Source organism: Triticum dicoccoides, chromosome 3B, assembly GCF_002162155.2.
Source record: "Triticum dicoccoides isolate Atlit2015 ecotype Zavitan chromosome 3B, WEW_v2.0, whole genome shotgun sequence".
NCBI classification, from domain to species: Eukaryota; Viridiplantae; Streptophyta; class Magnoliopsida; order Poales; family Poaceae; genus Triticum; species Triticum dicoccoides.
In genome coordinates, this window is record NC_041385.1 from 521,195,371 (window position 1) to 521,217,149 (window position 21,779).

At 41.3% G+C, this 21,779-nt stretch overlaps 1 long non-coding RNA gene across 1 annotated transcript; it reads left to right on the forward strand.

Moving 5' to 3' along the window:
- Positions 1 to 6: 6 nt before the first annotated feature.
- Positions 7 to 1,404, forward strand: LOC119276867. Its single transcript, XR_005136834.1, has 2 exons — positions 7 to 817; positions 927 to 1,404. It is a non-coding gene; the product is annotated as an uncharacterized LOC119276867 (long non-coding RNA).
- Positions 1,405 to 21,779: the final 20,375 nt, after the last annotated feature.

Here is a 21,779-nt window from a genome sequence, read left to right on the forward strand (position 1 = left end):
CGCAACCCCGTCACCTCTTCCCCGCGTGCGCCGCTACTTCCTTCTCTCGTCGGTCCCGGCCGACCGCTCCCTCCACCCCCCATGGCCGGATCTCGCATCTCCCCCATCCGTCGCGTCTCCCCGCGCGAGCCGTCACGACCACCACCAAGTGCTCCCCCGGCCAAGAACCCCACCCCGATCAAAACCGCCTCCGCCAACCCTGCCCCGCGACGACCGGATCCGCCTCTTTGACGGCCGGATCAGCCTCTCCCACATCAGCGGTCGTCGCCCCTGCTTTCCTACCTTCTTCTCCACCGACGGCCACCACCAGCGCCATGCTCCACCCTCACCCTCATCTCCCCCATGCGCCGAACCCTTCCACCCCCACCTCGCGCGAGCTTCCCTCCCCTTCCTCTGACTACAACGCGTCGAGGTCGATGGGCACACTGGGGCTCACCTCGTCTACCCCCGTGCGGTCCACCCCGGCTCCACTGCAGCCCGCCCTCCCGGCCGGGAGATTCTCCCAAGCGCACCAGCCGCACCCTACTTCTTCTCCCCTTCTGACGAACAGACAAACATGCGAGCCTTTGGGCCATGCAGTTCTGAAAGCTTTTTGTTTGTTTTTTCAGATTTGGCCGTTGATGTGCAGTCCGCCAGTGACAGGAGTGCGTCATGGCCGAGCAGCATGAAGCTCAGTTGCCTTGCAGTCCAGTACGTGGGGGCACGCAGCACGCCCCACCGTCGCCTTGCAGTCCAAATTCCGGATTTCTTGCTGTTGCGTTGCATGCAGCAACAAGGAGAAGTACGGATTCATCAGCCTCGTCTCCTGCTACCTGAGGTAATTCCTTTGTGCTGCATCAGAGATGGTTCTGCTACCGTTCATCATCCATGGTGTCCATGTGGTCAGTGCAATCTCATGACGGATGGGTTCTTTTCATCCTCTCCAGCTAGTTCTACAATGAGCAGCTGCTATCGTTCACTATCCTCCCCCACAACGCAGTGTGGCAGGGCGGCAGATTTAGTGCGGCAGGGCGGCGCTTGCAGTGCGGCACTCACAGCCGAGCAGCAAACCCACTGAAACCTATGAGTACATGAGGCCGACGAATCCCTGCAGAAAAAGGAAGATCCTATCCATCAGGTCTTGCATCTTTGTCATGTTTTTCTAGTGATTGCTCTGATGATCCGTTGTGCAAGATAGGCTGAAGGCCCAGCCTTCTTCGGTACGACATCAACAGAGTACTCTTTGTGCTGAAACCATGCCTTTTTGTTGTTGTTGCGAAACACAAGTTTATTATAGTACTAGAATCATTAGCAAAGAATGTTTGGGAACTTGCTTTCAGTGAGATATAGGTTCTTTTTTCAAGGCACGGGAGTTTACAGAAACCTACGAAATTAGTATATTGCAATGCTCATTATCTGAGACCACAAGTTATCTTGTTTAGTTGCATAAGGTGGAAGGAGAGAGTTTCCAAACTGCATGCCATGGTCAGGGCTCATGTTTTATACTTTGTAATTGAGAAGTTATCTTCAGGGCTCATGTTTTATACTTTGTAATTGAGAAAATGCAGAGAGGAAATGAGAGTAAAAAATGGATGTGAATGAATGCTTGTGTGTAATGTGTAGCGTGCAAACAAAAAATGTAGCCCACTCGCGTCGTCCCCGTAGTGCATATTTCATTAACCAAAAAAATGTATGCATTGCACTAGGGGGAAACTAAACTCTAGAGAAAAAATAAAAGAGGAAACTACAGTGCACTCCGGTATTAAAAGAAGACCACTCCGAACGACTTTGAAGTAGACTTCACTTGAAAAAATGTATTTAAAAAATTTATGTTGTGTTTGTTGAAAGACATTTAAACTAGTAAAAGAAAGTAATGAGGTTCACTCTCAAGAGTGTTGGGGTTCACTTCCCGTCCTCTATGCGGTCCACTCGTTCATAATTTTTTTATAGAAAAGATAAAAGAATCCATGCAGCTCGCTTGACCCTTGTATGCAGTGCGGTTTTTCATCTGAAGCAGTGTGATTTTATGTTGGATGAAGCTCACTCGTCGATTTGAGTGTCGCAAAAATGTTTTCGTGTGTCTCAGAATTCAGTCAACTACGTTAACACTTGTAGTGCCTTCGGTCTTCGAATGTCGTTCACTTTTAAGAGTGATATTGTTCACTTGCGTATGAGAAAAAAACTTCCGACAAAAGAAATTATGCAGCTTGCTTGCCCTTCCGATGCAGTGCGGTTTTCATTCTGAAGCAGTGCGGTCGGTCGTATGATGTTGTTCATCCCGTAAGTGCAAAAAAATTGTTACGAAAGCGGAAAAAAAGTAATGCGGTTCATTTCTTGAGAGTTTTGTGGTTTATTTACACCCGATGTGAAGTGCACTCCACTTTCTCGTCCTTGAAAAAAAATTACGTTTGAATAAAAGAAACCATGCCGTTCTCTTACCCGTCTGATGTAGTGTGGTTTTTCCTCCGTTGCAGTGCGGTTTTCAGTCGGATGAAGTACCTACGTCAATTTGGGTGTCGCGAAAAACAGTGTCCGCATTTCGGTAAATTCAAAATTTCTCTTAAACCGTACAGAATTAGAGAGAGTGTTCTACATGAAAGAGTTGCGTATCATCGATATCTTTCCAACGGCGTATCGTTTGAATAATTCAGACCAGCGGTTTGCAAAAATTTCACCAAAAACGGCCGCTGCCACTCGTCGTCCGCCGCACAATTTTCAAAATTAACTTAAAACCGTTAGGAATTTCAAAAATATTTAAACATATGAAAGTTGCGCCTCATTCGTAGCTTTCCAACGGCGTATCGCACGCCTCGTTTCGACAAACGGTTGAAAAACTGAAGCGAAAACAGTACTGAAAATTTGAAATTTTTTAAAAAACAGAATTTCCGCGATTTAGTAAATTTGAAACTGCTCTTAAACCGTAAGGAATTAGAGAAACATTTATATATGGAAAAGATGCGCCTCGACGATATCTATCCAACGGCGTATCGTTTGCTTCATTCCGACGAGCGGTTTAGAAGAAATAGCGAAAAAACGCTTGCTGCCACTCGTCATGGGCCGCACCATTTTCAAAACTGCTCTTAAACCGTGTGGAATCTCAAAAAGTTTTCAACATGTCGAAGTTGCGCCTAATCCATAGCTTTTCAACGGTATATTACACGCCTCATTCCGATAAACAGTTAAAAACTTAGAGCGAAAACAGTACAAAAAAATAACGCGTGCAGTTTTTTCCGACGAGAAGTTCACTCCTGTGAGTACTGCAACACACTTGGTTCAAAGAATGACATGCACCTGCGTTCAATGTGCAGTGCGGAAGTGGTGTGCAGAATAGTTATTCTGCTAATATTAGCAGAATATATATATATATATATAATTTCTACTACAATTTGCAGATCATTACATTCAGGCATTAGGTGAAATAGTATTCTCCTTAGGGAGCTATGACCTGGTCAAACAAAAATCCTGCCATTTCCTCTTGAAGTGCTCGTATGCGGTCCTTTGGTAGGACCTGATCCCGCATATGTTGCATCTTTAAAGAAGGAGATCAGTATGAATATATTAGTTGTGTGTGTATAACAGATCATGGTAAAAAGAATTGTGAATTGTGTTTACGTACCCAAAGATTTCTTACATCTTTGCTCCTTTCGGCCATAAAGCGAATATTCTCACAAACATAGTATGCACATAAATTATTCCCCGACGTGTACCTCATGCACTTTAAGAGAATACAATTCAATCAGATAATAATCAAGCATGATAATGGTATTGGAACTAGAATTAAAAAGATGCACAGACGTAGCTAGTACTACTTAATTACCCTGGGTCACCACCATTTCAGTGTTGGTTTCCATGGGCCGACAACCTCTTTGATGAACTTTTTCCAAACCCTGCCGGCAAATAAAATGAATAAAGGAGTTATTAATTACTTAATATCAGGAAATGAACTAAAGAGGCCGACATAGTGCGATAATGATTGAAATTACCTGTCAAGCATCAACTTCAGGCTAGTGTATTCTTTAGGTTCTTTAAGTAGTGGGTCCAGTACTTGAACTTTTCCCTTGTCAATTTCAATGATTAGTAGGATCCAGTGGAAACTGCGCACACATTTGTATAAGCGGGCATGTGCATAACTCATCAACTACACTTGTTAACATCTAGTAAGCAAAATAGAATTTGTATTACAAGACAGTAACACTCATTCGAAGTTGTAAGGAAGTAGTATTTCTGGTTTGGTATTTAGTTCCTTCAAAAATGTTGGCAAGCTACTCTTTGTGTCTTCTGTGCTGATTTTTAACGCACCTTCATTAACGGTATTCGGGTCAATGAACCCAATGCCATAGAGTCCATCTCTTTTCATATCATAAATCTTCATTCTGCATAATACCACGCACAAGAATATAGTGAGGATAATTACAAGCAATGAATGAGCACAGCTAGAGTCTAAAATTATAGAAAGAAATCATTTATAGACAATAGCAACTGACGAGAGATTTGTCGAGTGCGTCTTGATTGAGTAACTGAAACATTTCTTCAAACTCAATCCACAAATCTTTTCCATGGAAGTAATGCTCTGGCTTGACTTTCACCATGGGGCTCTCTCGCCCGTTCTTTATTTCTCTTAGGTACCAGTCATGCAATCTACGCATTTGCGTTGATAGAAGCGGGACCTCCTCAGGCCTGAGCAGAGGGTTCCTGGGGACATATTTCCATGTTACTTCCTCCTCTTCAATCATGGGGAGATCCTCGATGCCTAGGAGTTGTTCAACAGTGACACCGGCCTCTCTAGTCATCTCTCTAGCAGCGTTAGTTATTACCGGCTTATCGGCGGTACTCACCTTGAGCGGGGGGATCGATTGCACTACATGTTCTCCCAGCTGGGGAATAGTTTTCCCACTTTTATTACTACATGTAAGGCTTGACTCCTTATCTTTTTATACATGATATGACTTCTTAATGGAGCGGTCATAGTCTGATTGGCTTTTCTCCACAGTTGGTTTACCAAGATCCACAAAGTGTTTTATGACTTTCTCAGGCATTTTCTCCTTTGGCGGCAGTGGCGGTTTTCGTGCAAAATGGGCCTTCACTTCAGCAGCCACTTGGGCTTTGTTTTCCTCCTCAGTCATCTCGTAAGCCAACTTCTTTTTGGAAGGAGGGTTGTGTTTCTTCGTTGGTGCTCTCTTCCACTTTGGAGAAGGTTGACGCGCCCGAGATTGATATGGCGGACTCGCGCTGGGCTCCATCTCGGGGTGGGTGGAGTGATATGTCTCCAATGTATCTATATTTTTTTGATTATTACATGCTATTATATTATCTGTTTTGGATGTTTTATATGCATTAATATGTTGTTTTATATTATTTTTGGGACTAACGTATTAACCTAGAGCCCAGTGCCAGTTTCTGTTTTTTCCTTGTTTTTGGCTTTTTTAGAAAAGGAATATCAAACGGAGTCCAAACGGAATAAAACTTCTGCGGTGATTTTTCTTGGACAAGAAGACACCTATGTGACCTGGAGAGAGGGCCAGAGGAGTCCCGAGGAGGCCATAAGCCCTCAGGACGCGCCCCAGGTGGGGCGCCCCTAGGCTTGTGGACCCCTCGAAGGTCCTCTAACCCTAGTTCCACCTCTATAAATTCTAAAATATCCCCCCCAACATCAGAAGCGTCCACAAAAATACTTTTCCACCATCGCAAGCCTGTGTTCCCGTAAGATCCCATCTTGGGGCCTTTTCCGGCGATCTGCCGAAGGGGGATTCGATCATGGAGGGGCCCATGTTACTAAATTACCTCTCGTTATGTTGAGATTGCTATTGTTTCTTTCTTCATCCTTGCATATGCTAGTTTTTGCTTACCTTGATAATTTGATTGCTTACAAAATGCCCATGCATAGGAAGCATGTTAGACTTAAATTTGTTTGTCACATGTTTTATGATGCTCTCCTTGTGTTTCAATTATTATCTTTTATGTGAGCATCATCAATATTTCAATGCCTAGCTAAAAGGCTTTAAAGAAAAGCGCTTGTTGGGAGACACCCCAATTTTTTTCTTTTCTGTTTTTATGAAAATACACATTAGTACCTCTGTAGTAATTGTGTTTTAGTGTTCCAATTAGTGTTTGAGCCAAGTAAGACCTTTGGGATGATCTATGGTGATAGTTGATTTGATTTTGCTGAAAACAGAAACTTTTGCGTCCAGTAGCAGAATTTTGATAATTCAGAGCAACGTGATATGGTTCTGAAATTTTTACACAAGGTTGATATACAAATTTCCTAAGTTTTCATAATTTTTCAGAATTTTTGGAGTTACAGAAGTATATGAAGTTTTCATATTGCTACAAACTGTTCTGTTTTAGACAGATTTGTTTTTATTGCGTTCATTGCTTATTTTGATGAATCTATGGGTAGTATCAGGGGGTATGAACCATGAAGAAATTGGAATACAGTAGATATAACACCATTATAAATTTAGAATGAGTTCACAATAGTACCTAAGTGGAGATTTGCTTTTCTTACACTAATGGATCTTATGAGTTTTCTGTTGAGTTTTGTGTTGTGAAGTTTTCAGGTTTTGGGTAAAGATTTGATGGACTATCGAATAAGGAGTGGCAAGAACCTAAGCTTGGGGATTCCCAAGGCACCCTAAGGTAATAATAAAGGACAACCAAGCATCTAAGCTTGGGGGTACCCCGGATGGCATCCCCTCTTTCGTCTTCAATCCATCGGTAAATTTACTTGAGGCTATAATTTTATTCACCACATGATATGTGTTTTGCTTGGAGCGTCTTGTATGATATGAATCTTTGCTTTTTAGTTTGCGACAATCATCCTTTCTGTACACACCTTTTGAGAGGGACATGCATTAATCGTGAATTTATAGAATACTCTGTGTGCTTCACTTATATCTTTTGAGCTAGGCAGTTTGCTCTAGTGCTTCACTTATATCTTTTTAGAGCACGACGGTGGATTTATTTTATAGAAATAGTTGAACTCTCATGTAGGGCTGGGCATAAAAACCGACCAACCGAAAACGGAACCGAAACCGAAGCCGAATAAATCGAAATTTCGGATTTTTAAGTGTAAACAGAAAAATTCGGTTAGCTGGGCTACTAACCAAACCAAATTTGGTCAGTTCAGTGTATTTCTCGGTTAACTGAAATACAGCCCATCCCCCCTGCCCTGCCCCCGGCCTAGTACAGCCCACCCCCCGCAGGCCGTAATTGACCAACCACCTAGGCACCCACAACCACAACCCACCCACCCTCCCACTTCCAGTCGAGGCACGCACCAGCATAAACCTAGGCACCCTCGCCCTCGACCCCTCCCCTCCCCCATGCCGCCCCGCCAGATGCCCCCTTCCCTACCTAGCCGCCGCCGCTGCTTCTCATCTGAGCGGCTGAGACGCCACCACCGGCGCCAGCGGCCACCACATCTTCCCCCCCACTCGACGCCCCTACGGGCCTGCCCTACCCAGCCGCTGCCGCATCTACAGGAAGGAAGGAGAGGTCAGATAAGTCAGACAAGGACCCACCGTTGGCACTCGATAGCATCTCGGATTCTCGGCAGTGTATTCTCCAGTTTGTTATCATGTCTTCCACAGCAGAAACTGAGCATTCAGTCAACGTAATAAGCCCAATCTCCCATCCTTTGTCTCCTATTTTATTTTGTTCTTTGTGAGTAGATGGTAAACGTGGATGTGGATGCAGAGAAAAAAGATGAGGTCTATGGTTCTTTTTTTTATGCAGAGAAAAAAGTGTTGTTTGGCCAATACTGCAATATTCTGTAATCTGTATGAATGTACGCCCAGGCCTAGTCTTTGTAGTTTGTATGTACCTTATGAATGTTCTCTATCTCTCTGGTTTAGTAACATCTGGACATGACACCAACTCAGACGGGACAGAAGGAAGCTAGTAGGATTTGAATGTCTTGATCTGTCCTAGCTGTTACATTGTATACATATTATTTATTAGTAGTCTCTTACTACTGCTGGAAATTTACATTGGTTACATTGTTTTGTCTTATGGTTATATATATTGTAAGAAGCTCATCTCAGCCATCTACTTAGTGCACTCACACTATATGTACTGATTTTAGTAGATGCATCGTTGGTAACTTGTATTTTTAATATGTTTTTAATTCTTCTCCGAAGTAATTGGTATAGAAGAATGATCACATGAATTCTAATCATCTTACTATTTTTTAGATGGTTGAACCTGGTGGACTACGTATCATTGGTGATGATGACATGACTGAAGAGGAGATGCGAGTTTATGAGGAAGAACAAAGAAAGAATGATGAGTATGAAAAGGAAAAGAAGGAGATGGAGGAACGACCTACAAGAAGGCAGATGCAGAAAAGATCACGGATGTGGGATCACTTTTCTGAGGTACTAGTTGGTGGTCTTCTCAAGTTTGGAAGGTGCAAGCATTCCAATCATGATATCAAGGCCGTTCTAGAGATTAATGGTACATCTTCCTTAATCAGTCATTTTAATACTTGCAAGTATAATCCTCATAATGATAAGAATAAGAATCAAGGTACTTTGCAAGTTATCCAAGGGGAAAGTCCTTCAGTGCATAAATTTGATCCCGAAGCACTAAGGAAAGCTATTGCTAAGATAATTATAGTAGATGAGCTTACACTCGCATTTACTGAAAAAACTAGTTTTAGAGAAGTCATGTCAATTGCATGTCCACGTTTCAATATGCCTTCTAGAAGAACATGCACTAGGGATGTTGTGAAGGTTTATTTTGAAGAGAGAGCGAAGCTGAAACTTTTTTTCCAAACAATCATGTCAAAGAGTGTGTCTCACTACCGATGGTTGGACTTTTCAAATACAAGATTGTTATATGGCAGTCACAACACATTTTATTGATCCTGAATGGAATTTGCACAATAAAATCATTAGCTTTTTCCTAGTAAAAGGTCATAAGGGAGATGATATTGGAAAATCCTTAGAGCAATTCTTGATGGAGTGGGGAATGGAACATGCACTAGGTATGAGGAAGAAGATCCGCTCTATACATTAGATTTAACTAGTGAGAAAGCTCCTAGTATTCCTGTTGATAGTGATTGGGATAATGCTACGAAAATGGTTGAATTTCTTGGACAATTTTATCACCTTACTCTTAGTGTTTCTGCCACACTCCATGTGACAGGGAATCAATTTTCTATGGATATTGCTGAAATTAATGTTGTGTTGGAAGAGTGGGCTGATAGTGATGATATTTTGCGCAAAACAATGGCCAAGAAAATGCAAGATAAGTATGATAAGTATTGGGGATGTTGGAATGAGAAGGTGGATAATGAAAGGGGGAAGGGGAGAGGAAAGAAAAAGGAAGTGGAGAATGTGAACATGTTTGTATGTGCTGCAACTGTTCTTGATCCAAGATTCAAGCTTTCAAACTTCACAAAACTAGCAATTGAAGAAATGTATGGTGAGTTAAATGGAGGCAAAGCATGGGAAGCGGTGAAAACATTTATGTGTGCTTTGTTTGAAGAGGATAAAGCTAAGTATGCACCAAGTGATGCAAGCAAGCATGTGCGAGCTCCACAATCTGAACCAACTCAAAAAAGGGAAGGAAGGAAATTGGCGTCTCAGATAAATAAAAAGTTGAGAGTTGGTGGTGATGTTGAAGCTAGCATGAGCAAATCTGAATATGAGAAATACCTACATGAAGAGAATGAAGTAAATAGGGACGATTTTGACATTCTAAAATGGTGGAAGAAGAATGCTGCTAGATTCCCAATATTGGCATGAATAGCCCGTGGTGTGTTGGTTGTTCCGGTATCAACAGTTGCGTCTGAGTCGGCATTTAGCACAAGTGGTCACATCCTAAATGAATTTAGAACCTCACTTACACCATTCATGGTCCAAGCTCTTGTTTGTGCCCAAGATTGGCTAAGGGGTTCTATTACTATCAACATTGAAGAAGATGAGGAGGAATTGTTAAGATTGGAAAAGGGTAACATATTGTGATTGTTTTCTATGTAATTTTCTATATTTCTAACTTCCTATGCTTATTACATGTTTATTTCATTCTTTTTTAGAACTAATTGAAGAGTTTGGTAGTACAAATTCATCCAAATCAAAAGCAAGTAGTAGCAAGTCTGTTTGCAAGCCATCTGGGGCTGAGCCATCTTGCCCACCTCCATCCTCTACTTAAACATTGGTGAGTTGCAAGAAATTTTCTTCCTCTTGTTCATGCTTTTAGGTTTCATTTATTTTTTCTGCAGTAGACCAACTTTGATATTTTCAAATGCTGATGTAATGCAATTTTTGTATCATTCAAAACATGCACAACACAACCATGTGGTTTCCTTACAGACTGTTATGTCATGTAAATGCAAATGTTGCTATGATAAACCTCATGTGAATGCTGTTATGCAAATGTTGCTTTATGCACTTCATGTACTTTGTTTTCCGAATTCTAGGCATATATACATCACTAGATTTGCTTAATAGTATTGTGTGGTATCTAGTATTCTATTTTAGCTGAATTCTGTACTATCTACAAAAAATGGCAGATTGGCTCACTTGGCTGGAACTTGGAATGGTCAAGATGCTCCGGACATGTCAAGATGCTCATGTTCATGATGGCGAATTGGGAGTCTTACTGTTTGCTACTCTTCAACGTCAAGTGCAAATCTATTGTCATTTATCACTATCACTTTGTGTTGTCGAACACTTGAACTTGGACTTTGGTTATGGCTAGTGCTGGAACTTGGACTGCCAGTTTGTCACTCTGTGTTATTGAACTTGGACTTGGTTATGTATTGTGCTGGAACTTTGGTTATGTCTCTGGTGAACCTTGTTTAACTTTGGTTATTGTGATGGAACTTGGACTTGATTATGCATGATTCAATATTACATTGTTTAACTTTGGTTATTATGCTGGAACTTGGACTTGAATATGCATGTTTTAATATTCTGGTATCCTTATATTTGATATCACATATATGTTCTACCAATTTTACAAATTTGTGTTGTTATGCTATCAAAATTTTTCTTTATAATATGCATGCTGTCAATATGTTCTTAAAGCAAAAGGGCATTTTCTGTTTATGGTACAAAATTCGGTTAAACCGAAAACCGAACCGAAAAAATCGGTTAACCAAAATTTCGGTTAGTTGATTTTTAGTGCTTAATTCGGTTCCCACTTATGCAAACCTAATTCATCAAAAAACCGAACAACAGAAACCGAATTTTAGGTTTCTACCAAATGCCCAGGCCTACTCTCATGCTTCACTTATATTATTTTGAGAGTCTTAAACAACATGGTAATTTGCTTAGGTCATGAATTTAGTCCTAATATGATGGGCATCCAAGAGGGATATAATAAAAACTTTCATATAAAGAGCATTGAATATGTGAGAAGTTCGATTCCTTGCATTTGTTTTGAGATATAAATATGGTGATATTAGAGTCATGCTAGTGAGTAATTGTGGATTGGTAGAAATACTTGTGTTAAAGTTTGTGATTCCCGTAGCATGCACGTATGGTGAACCATTATGTGATGAAGTTGGAGCATTATTTATTTTTTGATTGTCATCCTTTGTATGGAGGTCGGGAGCGCGCGATGGTTAACTCCTACCAACCTCTCCCCTAGGAGAATGTGTATTAGTACTTTGTTTCGATGGCTAATAAACTTTTGCAATGAGTATGTGAGTTCTTTAAGACTAATCTTGAGTCCATGGATTATACGCACTCTCACCCTTCCACCATTGCTAGCCATTCCGAGATATATTGCCATGCAACTTCCACCGTTCCATTTATTATGACACGCACCATCATTATCATATTGTGCTCATATGCATGATGCATTCATATACAGTAATATCTTTGTTCTAGCATCGAGTTGTAATTCTTGGATTGTAAGTAAATAAAAGTGTGACTATCATCATTATTAGAGCATTGTCCTATGCAAGGAAAGGATGATGGAAGCTATCATTCCCTCACAAGTTGGGATGAGACTCCAGACTTTATAAAAATAAAAGAGGCCAAAGAAGACCAAACAAAAAAAAGAGAAAAGAAAAAATGAGAGAAAAATAGAAGGGACAATGTTACTATTGTTTTCCACACTTGTGCTTCAAAGTAGCACCATGATCTTCATGATAGAGAGTCTCCTATTTTGTCACTTTCATATACTAGTGGGAATTTTTAATTATAGAACTTGGCTTGTATATTCCAATGATGGGCTACCTCAAATTGCCCTAGGTCTTCGTGAGCAAGCAAGTTGGATGCACACCCACTTAGTTTCTTTTTGAGCTTTTATACACTTATAGCTCTAGTGCATCCATTGCATGGCAATCCCTACTCACTTGCATCGATATCGATTGGTGGGCATCTCCATAGCCCATTAATTTTCCTAGTTGATGTGAGACTTTCTCCTTCTTTTTGTCTTCTCCACAACAACCATATTCTATTCCACCTATAGTGCTATATCCATGGCTCATGCTCATGTATTGCATGAAAGTTGAAAAAGTTTGAGAACACTAAAAGTATGAAAAAATTGCTTGACTAATATCGGGGTTGTGCATGATGAAATACTTTGTGTGATGAAGATGAAGCATAGCCAGACTATATGATTTTGTAGGGATAACTTTCTTTGGCCATGTTATTTTGAGAAGACATGATTGCTTTATTAGTATGCTTGAAGTATTATTTTTTATGTCAATATTAAACTTTTGTTTGGAATCTTATGGATCTGAATATTCTTGCCACAATAAATAAGATTGCATTGATAAGTATTTTAGGTAGCATTCCACATCAATTATTCTGTTTTTATCATTTACCAACTCGAGGATGAGCAGGAATTAAGCTTGGGGATGCTTGATATGTCTCCAGCGTATCTATAATTTTTGATTGTTCCATGCTATTATATTATTTGTTTTGGATGTTTTATATGCATTAATATGCTATTTTAAATTATTTTTGGGACTAACTTATTAACCTAGAGCCCAGTGCCAGTTTCTGTTTTTCCTTGTTTTTGGCTTTTTCAGAAAAGGAATATCAAACGGAGTCAAAATGGAATAAAACTTTCATGATGATTTTTCTTGGACTAGAAGACACTTACGTGACTTGGAGAGACGGCTAGAGGAGTCCCGAGGAGGCCACAAGCCCTCAGGGCGCGCCCCAGGTTTGGCGCCCCCTAGGCTTGTGGATCCCTCGAAGGTCCTCTAACCCTAGTTCCACCTCTGTAGATTCTAAAATATTCCCACAACATCAGAAGCGTCCAAAAAAATACTTTTCCGCCGCCGCAAGCGTATGTTCCCGTGAGATCCCATCTTGGGGCCTTTTCTGGCGATATGCCGGAGGGGGATTTGATCACGGAGGCCCCCTACATCAACCTTGCTGCCCTACCGATGATGCGTGAGTAGTTTACCACAGACCTACGGGTCCGTAGCTAGTAGCTAGATGGCTTATTCTCTCTCTTTGATCTTCAATAGCATGTTCTCCTCAATGTTCTTGGAGTTCTATCCAATGTAATCTTCTTTTGCGGTGTGTTTGTTGATCCGATGAATTTTGGATTTATGACCAGATTATCTATGAATATTATTTGAATCTCATCTGAATTCTTATATGCATAATTTGATAGCTTTGTATTTCTCTCCGATCTATTGATTTGGTTTGGCCAACTAGATTGATTTATCTTGCAATGGGAGAGGTGCTTTGTGATGGGTTCAATCTTGCGGTGTCCTCACCCGGTGACATAGTAGGGGTAGCAAGGCACGTATTGTATTGTTGCCATTACGGGTAAAAAGATGGGGTTTATATCATATTGCTTGAGCTTATCCCTCTACACTTAATGCATTACTCTGTTCTCTTGAACTTAATACTTTAGATGCAGGCACGAGTCGGCCGACGTGTGAAGTAATAGTAGTAGATGCGGAATCGTTTCGGTCTACTTGTCATGGACGTGATGCCTATATTCATGATCATTGCCTTAGATATCGTCATAGCTTTGCACTTTTCTATCAATTGCTCAACAGTAATTTATTTACCCACCGTATGCTTTATTCAAGAGAGAAGCCTCTAGTGAAACCCATGGCCCCGGGTCTATTTTCCATCATATATCTTGCTGCACTTTATTTATATTCACTTTAGTTTGCTCTTTTATTTATCTTTGATACATATCTATATTAGATCTCACTCTTGTTCGTGACCGTGAAGGGATTGACAACCCCTTTTTCGCGTTGAGTGCAAGTGTTTGTTAGTTTGTGTAGGTGCATATATTGGAGACTTGCTTATGCCTCCTACTGGATTGATACCTTGGTTCTTAACTGAGGGAAATACTTATCTCTACTTTACTGCATCACCCTTTCCTTTTCAAGGGAAAAATCAATGCAAGCTCAAGAAGTAGCATGGAGTCGGCTGATGCGGTGGCGGACTAGCGCTGCACTCCGTCTCGGGGTGGGGTGGAGTCAGCTGATGTGATAGACTTGGTGGAGGAGTCGGTGGCCTTGGAGGATGCATTCCTTTCTCCTTACGCAGAGACCACGTATGACTTCTCCCAGTGTCTGCTCCACCTGACCTCCAGGAAAGTCAAGCTCTAGCGAGTCATATCCAGACATCACTTCATCCACCCCGACACGAGCATAGCCAACTAGAATCAGATTGTCATGGAAGGTTGCTTCAGGGGGATTTGGTAAAGCATAGCCGTCCGCCACCTTCATGGATATGTTCTTCAGTTTCATGTGTAGCTCACAAGTTGTCGTCTCTTTGATATCATCCACGGGGTAGCGAGCCAGCACTGCATCATCGGCCGGGACCCCCATGGAACCCATGCTGCTTTTCGGCATAGATGGGACGGTGCTATCCAATGCTGGATCCGCTTGCTGCTGCCGCTGAGACGCCCTTTCCAGGCTAAGTGTGTCGATCTGCTCCTGCTGCCGCATGAAAGCGTGTTCCAACTCCGCATGATTTGATTCTACCTGTTGAAGCCGACCTGCATCCTGCTTCTTCTTGTCTTCCTCCTGCTTCTTCTTTCTCGCACAGCTTCTGTAAGTAATGTTCCACTCCGCAAACCCCTCAACCCACGGAACAACGCCTTTTCCTCGTGTTCGTCCCGGGTGTTCAGGATTCTTGAGGGTGCGTGTAAGCTCGCGTTCTCTCTTTCGAGTTGGAACACCCCCGTTCAAGCCTCTTCTATTGCAACAAGTAAAGCATCTGAGGCTTCTTTAAGACTTGTCTGCTCAATAATCTCACCCGTCTTTGGGTCCAACTTTCCCCCATGCGCATAAAACCAAGTCCTGCACATGTTGGCCCAACCCAATGTTTTTGGAGTGACCCCTGTAGCAATCATCTTTTCCTCAGATTCATCCCACTTAGGCCGGTGAGTCTTGTAGCCACCTGGGCCCAGAACATGGTGGTGCTTTTTTTCTCAGCATTGATCTTGTTTTTCCTCGACTGTTACTTAGCTGCTTCTGATTCCTTGAACTCCACAAATAAGTCCCAGTGATCTTTTGCCTTCGCAGTGGTCCAGTGAATTCTGGAGTCTGCTTTTCTGCTTCGATGTAGCCAGCCCATAATCTTTTCTTCTAGTTGCAGAATTGTGTGGCCATCTTATTAAGAGCACTTTTCTTGACTTTCTCCTGTTCTGCATCTGTGAAATGCTCTCGTAGGGTGAAATGTGTCATGAGCGTATCCCAAAGCAGAGCTTTTGCTCCTTCATCGACAAAACTAACTCCTCGATCTTCCTTTGGCTTATTCCATTCTTGAACAGAGATTGGGATTTGGTCCCTGACAATAACTTCGCATTGAAGAGTAAATTTGTCCGTGTTTTTTTAGGAGCAAGCGGTTCGCCATTTGGTTTGTTCTCATTGATGTTGTACTTTATGCCAGCCTGCAAATTTTTGGCCGGGCCTCGTACTGCCCTGCTTGTAGAAGATTTGCTCGATCCGGAGGGCTAAAATAAGAAAGATTCGTTAATACACGCACACACACATACACACACACAGACACACACACACACAAATCAATTAATACATGTAATGATCACCAAAGGCCTTTGATGATCCTTTCTTGTATTGTATTTGCATCAGTATTTTCCCCAGGGAGGAAGGGATGATGTAGTACAGCGAAGGTAGGTATGTCCCTCAGTTATGAAACCAAGTTTATTGAACCAGTGGGAGAACCAAGCAACACTATGTAAACGGTACCTGCACACAAAGAACAAATACTTGCAACCCGACGCAAAAGGGGTTGTCAATCCCTCTCGAGTAAAAGATTGGTAAAGTGATAGATTGGTAGATGAAATAAGATAAAATCAAATAAAATTTAGTGAGGTATTTTTGGTTTTTTGATAATATAGATCTGAAAATAAAAGATGCAGATAAATAAAAAGGCAAATAGCAATATATATCTGAAGATATATGATGAGAAAATAGACCCGGGGGCAATAGATTTCACTAGTGGCTTCTCTCAATTGATATAACTTCAAATAATTATGACGATATCCAGGCAATGATCATTATATAGGCATCACGTCCAAGATTAGTAGACCGACTCCTGCCTGCATCTACTACTATTACTCCACACATCGACCGCTATCCAGCGTGCATCTAGTGTATTAAGTTCATGGAGAAACGGAGTAATGCAATAAGAACGATGACATAATGTAGACAAGATCTATTCATGTAGAAATAGACCCCATTTTGTTATCATTAATAGCAATGATCAATACGTGTCTTGCTGCCCCTTCTGTCACTGGGAAAGAACATCGCACGATTGAACCCATCACAAATCACCTCTTCCCATGGCAAGAAAAATCGATCTAGTCGGCCTAACTAAAACAAAGATTCGAAGAAGAAATACGAGGCTATACACTAGTACAGCGAGGTGTTATACAAACGGTTTTTAACCCCTTTCCGTGACGGCATTTGGAACCGTTGCCTAGTGAGTGTGGGCGATAGGGGCGTCCTTCCCACACGACCCAAAAACCGTTGGGGATATGCCCTCCTGGCACAAACACTCGGCAAAATGAGGTCGTGTGCGATCGATGAGCGATCAAATACGATTATACGTACAACAGTGCTAAAAAAATTACAATTACACAGGTGAAATCATTTCCGGTCGTAAGTACATCCACACAGTCAGTCTTCGCTAAACATTTCCGTTCATATATACATCCCACACAGTCGCCCCAAGGAAAACGTTTCTGTTCGCAGGTACATCACACACAATATTCCGCGTCCAATCGTTTGTGATAGCATTTCCATTGCACACGGTATTAACAATTTTATGGTTTGCGTTATTGAATGCATCACACATTGTGCGTAGAATAAACTATGTGTCAAAGGCTGTCCATCACAAATAGTTTTCAAGAGAATGTCGTGTGTGATTGTTCATTAATCCAACATGGTTTATTCCTAGAAATTGTGTGTGTTGCCTGATGTCATCACCCACGGTGTTTTCTCAATAACCGTTTGCAATAGAAAAACCCAATTAGCAGGCTAATTATCCTATTATTAATAATCCATTTATTAATCTATTTGACATTTCATATTAAGCACAAAATATATTTCATTTTCATAATTGAAATACATCAGAGTACAACATCATATAGCTTCAGCACTCATCTACGCCATTACACAACCGCACCAGCACCAAGTTTCACATGCAACATCTATAACCTTTCGAAATTAGCATCATAGACGGTATATAGACAGATGTATCTCATCTGGAAAATGCTGAAGCAGAAGGCGAATATTGAGCCTTCATTGATGTTAAAGATCTTTGCAACTTTAGGCCAGTGCCTGTGGATGATTGACCATCCATCCTTCGTCCTCTTCAGGAACACTTCAATATTGAACCATGGGTGTTGTATGAATACCTTCCTCGTCTCCTGCTCATACAGGTGATTTGAGAGGTAATCATCAGTGAACTGCTATGGAAAGGCCTGAAAACAAGGATGTGTATAAATATCTTCTCAATATCGGAAATGGGGCAAAGGAATAAAAAAGGCAAGGCATAATAGTTAGTACCATCCTGTAGTGAACTGATGTCTTGTTCATTGTGCAGACAAAGATCTTGTTGTTGTTTGTTGCTAATTTCTTTATCCTAACAATCTTTCTGAGCTTCTTGACTTGACTGATATTCATGGACAACTCATTTCCCCATATGCAAAAATGGTCGAACAATGGATCAAAACCTCTGACATCAAGACCTACATGTGCAAGACCAAATTGTTAAAAACCTAAATATTAGAACGGTTCCTACAATTGCATAATAATGTGCTATTAAACAATGGACCATGCACGTGCTAACCTAGATTGTAAACCTCAGTGCTTCCCATTGTTTCCCTGCAACACATATAAGGTAGTTAGTCATCAGGTTAAGTAAGGGTTCGCATGCTATCAGTAAAATATGTTGATGAAAAATAAGCACATTGCAGATTCATCAGATTAATTCAAGCCACATGGAAAACCCATTTGTCCAAACCAAGCATGATTAAGAACTAGGAAATATAGCACTTGTACATCTTTCTCATGTATTAAGTGCAGCCAATTCGATTTATTCCTCACATGCACAACAATACAAAATTCTACCCATGACAATTGGACATCGCATTGCAGAATTGAACCAACAGTTAACTAAACACCACAACAAATGAACCAAACATTAACTGAGCACCACATTGCACAATATAACATACTCCTAATAGAAGATCAGACAGTTAACCAAACCAAGCATGCTTAACAACTCAGAAATATAGTAATTGTATTTGTTTCTCATGTATTTAGTACAACCAAATTTGATTTATTTCTCACATGGTATACAATAACAGAATGCACCCACAACAATTGAATGTCGCATTGCAGAATTGAACCAAGCAGTTAACTAAACACCACAACGAATGAACCAAACATTAACTGAGCACCACATTGCACAATATAACATACTCCTAATAGAAGATCAGACAGTTAACCAAACCAAGCATGCTTAACAAATTGGAAATATAGCAATTGTATTTGTTTCTCATGTATTTAGTACAGCCAAATTCGATTTATTTCTCACATGGTATACAATAACAGAATGCACCCACAACAATTGAACATCGCATTGCAGAATTGAACCAAACAGTTAACTAAACACCACAATAAATGAACCATACATTAACTCAGCACCACATTGCACAATATATAACATACTAGAAGATCAGACAGTTAACCAAACCAAGCATGCTTGACAACTTGGAAATATAGCAATTGTATTTGTTTCTCATGTATTTTGTAAAGAAAAATTCAATTTATTTCTCACATGGAAGACAATACAAAATTGCACCCTGAAGAATTGAACATCACATTTGCAGAATTGAACCAAACAGTTAACTGAACACGACAACTAATTAACCAATAGTTAATAAGTGAGCACCACATTGCACGACATATAGAACATATACACTAGAGCAACAGATTGCATGGTAAAAGTAGATAGCACAATTCACTAGAATTTGTTAAGGAAATGCAGTAGCTAGCAAACTGAACATGGGTCCTTATAGCGATCTAATAAGACAAGCTACTCCTCATTATCGAAGATATCGATGACGATTGGCTACTTGGACATGGAAGAGGGCGAGGCCTCCGGATCGTGGGTTCCCTTGTCATAGTGGTGAGTTGCCTGAGCCGCTCCGGGCACCAACCTGCTGGCTCTCGAGATGAGGTAAGCATGTGCACGCTGAGAAAACACCTCATAGTCTTCGTCGACGGCACCGAGTGTGGCCTCGAGAAAATGCCATGAACCGTCGTTTAAAGCAGTGAACCGCGTCGCGGCGTCGGCGTGCGAGACGTCGATGGTGGCCTCGATGGCGAGGTGCTCCTCTAAGATCTGGGGGTCAGCACGAATGGCAGCCATCGCGACCTCATCCGTGCATGCGGCCGCGATTTGCTTCTTCGTTGCCAAATGCTCCTTGAGATCCTGGCTATACTACGTGCACCATGGCTTAGGGCGGCACTTATTTGGTGGAGGAGTTGGTGATTTGGGTGGAAGGTGTCGCGCTGGCGGGAATGTGGAAGGAGGAGGAGGATGGGTGTCGGGTGTGGATTACCTGCCTGGATAGACGAGGCCGAGCAACATGAAGGAGGGTTGCCAGTGAGGAGGTGGTGCTGCAAGCAAGGAGTGAAGGTTTCAACTAGGAAAGTAAGGCGGAAACAGGGGAAATGTGGCTTTTAGTAAGGCGGAGGGGGCGGGGAGGTAGATATTTCAGCAGAGCCAAAAATTTGGAACCGGTTCAGCGAAAAAACTGGCACGCAAAGTGTCATCAGACACAGTCCCTTATTCAGAACTGTGTACGATATGTGAACATCACAAACGATTCAGATAGCTTAACCCGTGTGTGATGAGTTTGAACGTCAAAAAATTTGGTTCGAATTTCCCTGTTTACAGTGGTCATCCACGTCATTGCACAATTTGGGTACACAAAGGAGAATAGAGCACACCTAGTTACAGTGTCAGCATAGAACAACAGGAGTGTTGTGTTAAATTTTGAAATTTTTGGGGTTCGTTTGGACATTTTTATAAATTAACTGGGTTTTCTAGGCATTTTATGTGCATAATTCAAATTTGAACTACATGCACATGCTCCAGTGCATATAAATTGGTTGAAAAATCAAATATGTGTCCTTGGTTGCATGCTTAGGTCCCATACAAGAAATGGGAATGAGTGTCAAACACCCTGCCACCATCACTCGGCCACAAACATTGAGATACCTGGTTTTTAAATTCTAGTAAATCCAAAAGTTGTCTGAAATTCATGAAACTTGGCATGCTATCATGGAGTGGCATCAACATGCCATGGTAAAAAACTTTGTCCCGTTTGGGGCAGGTTTGGGTATAAGCTTCTCACAAACCAGAGCTTCTCACAACAAGCGTGGTGGTTTCGATAGGGAACGTGCCACCTTTGGGGACGAAATGATATCCATTGCCTCTTATTGCTTTCAAAAAAATTCTAGTGTCAACATAGAACAACATGAGTGTTGTGTTAAATTTTGGAATTTTCGGGGTTCGTTTTGACATTTTTATACATTAACTGGGTTTTCTAGGCGTTTTATGTGCATAATTCAAATTTGAACTACATGCGCATGCTCCAGTGCATATAAATTGGTTGAAAATAAAATATGCGTCCTTGGTTGTATGCTTAGGTCCCATGCAAGAAATGGGAATGAATGTCAAATACCCTGCCACCGTCACTCGGCCGCAAACATTGAGATACCTGGTTTTTAAATTCTAGTAGATCCAAAACTCGTCTGAAATTCATGAAACTTGGCATACTGACATGGAGCGGCATCAACATGTCGTGGTAAAGTTTTTGTGCCATTTGGGGCAGGTTTGAGTATAAGCTTCTCACAAACCAGAGCTTCTCACAACAAGCGTGATGGTTTTGGTAGGGAACGTGCCACCTCTGGGGACGAAAAGATATCTATTGCCTCATATTGCTTTCAAAAAAATTCTAGTGTCAACATAGAACAACGGGAGTGTTGTGTTAAATTTTGGAATTTTTGGGGGTTAGTTTGGACATTTTTATAGATTAACTGGGTTTTCTAGGCATTTTATGTGCATAATTCAAATTTGAACTACATGCACATGCTCCAGTGCATATAAATTGGTTGAAAAATCAAAGTTGTGTCCTTGGTTGCATGCTTAGGTCCCATGCAAGAAATGGGAATGAATGTCAAACACCCTACCACCGTCACTCGGCCGCAAACTTTACGATACCTGGTTTTTAAATTCTAGTAAATCCGAAACTCATCTAAAATTCATGAAACTTGGCATGCTATCATGGAGCGGCATTGTCGGTGTCAAAACCGGCGG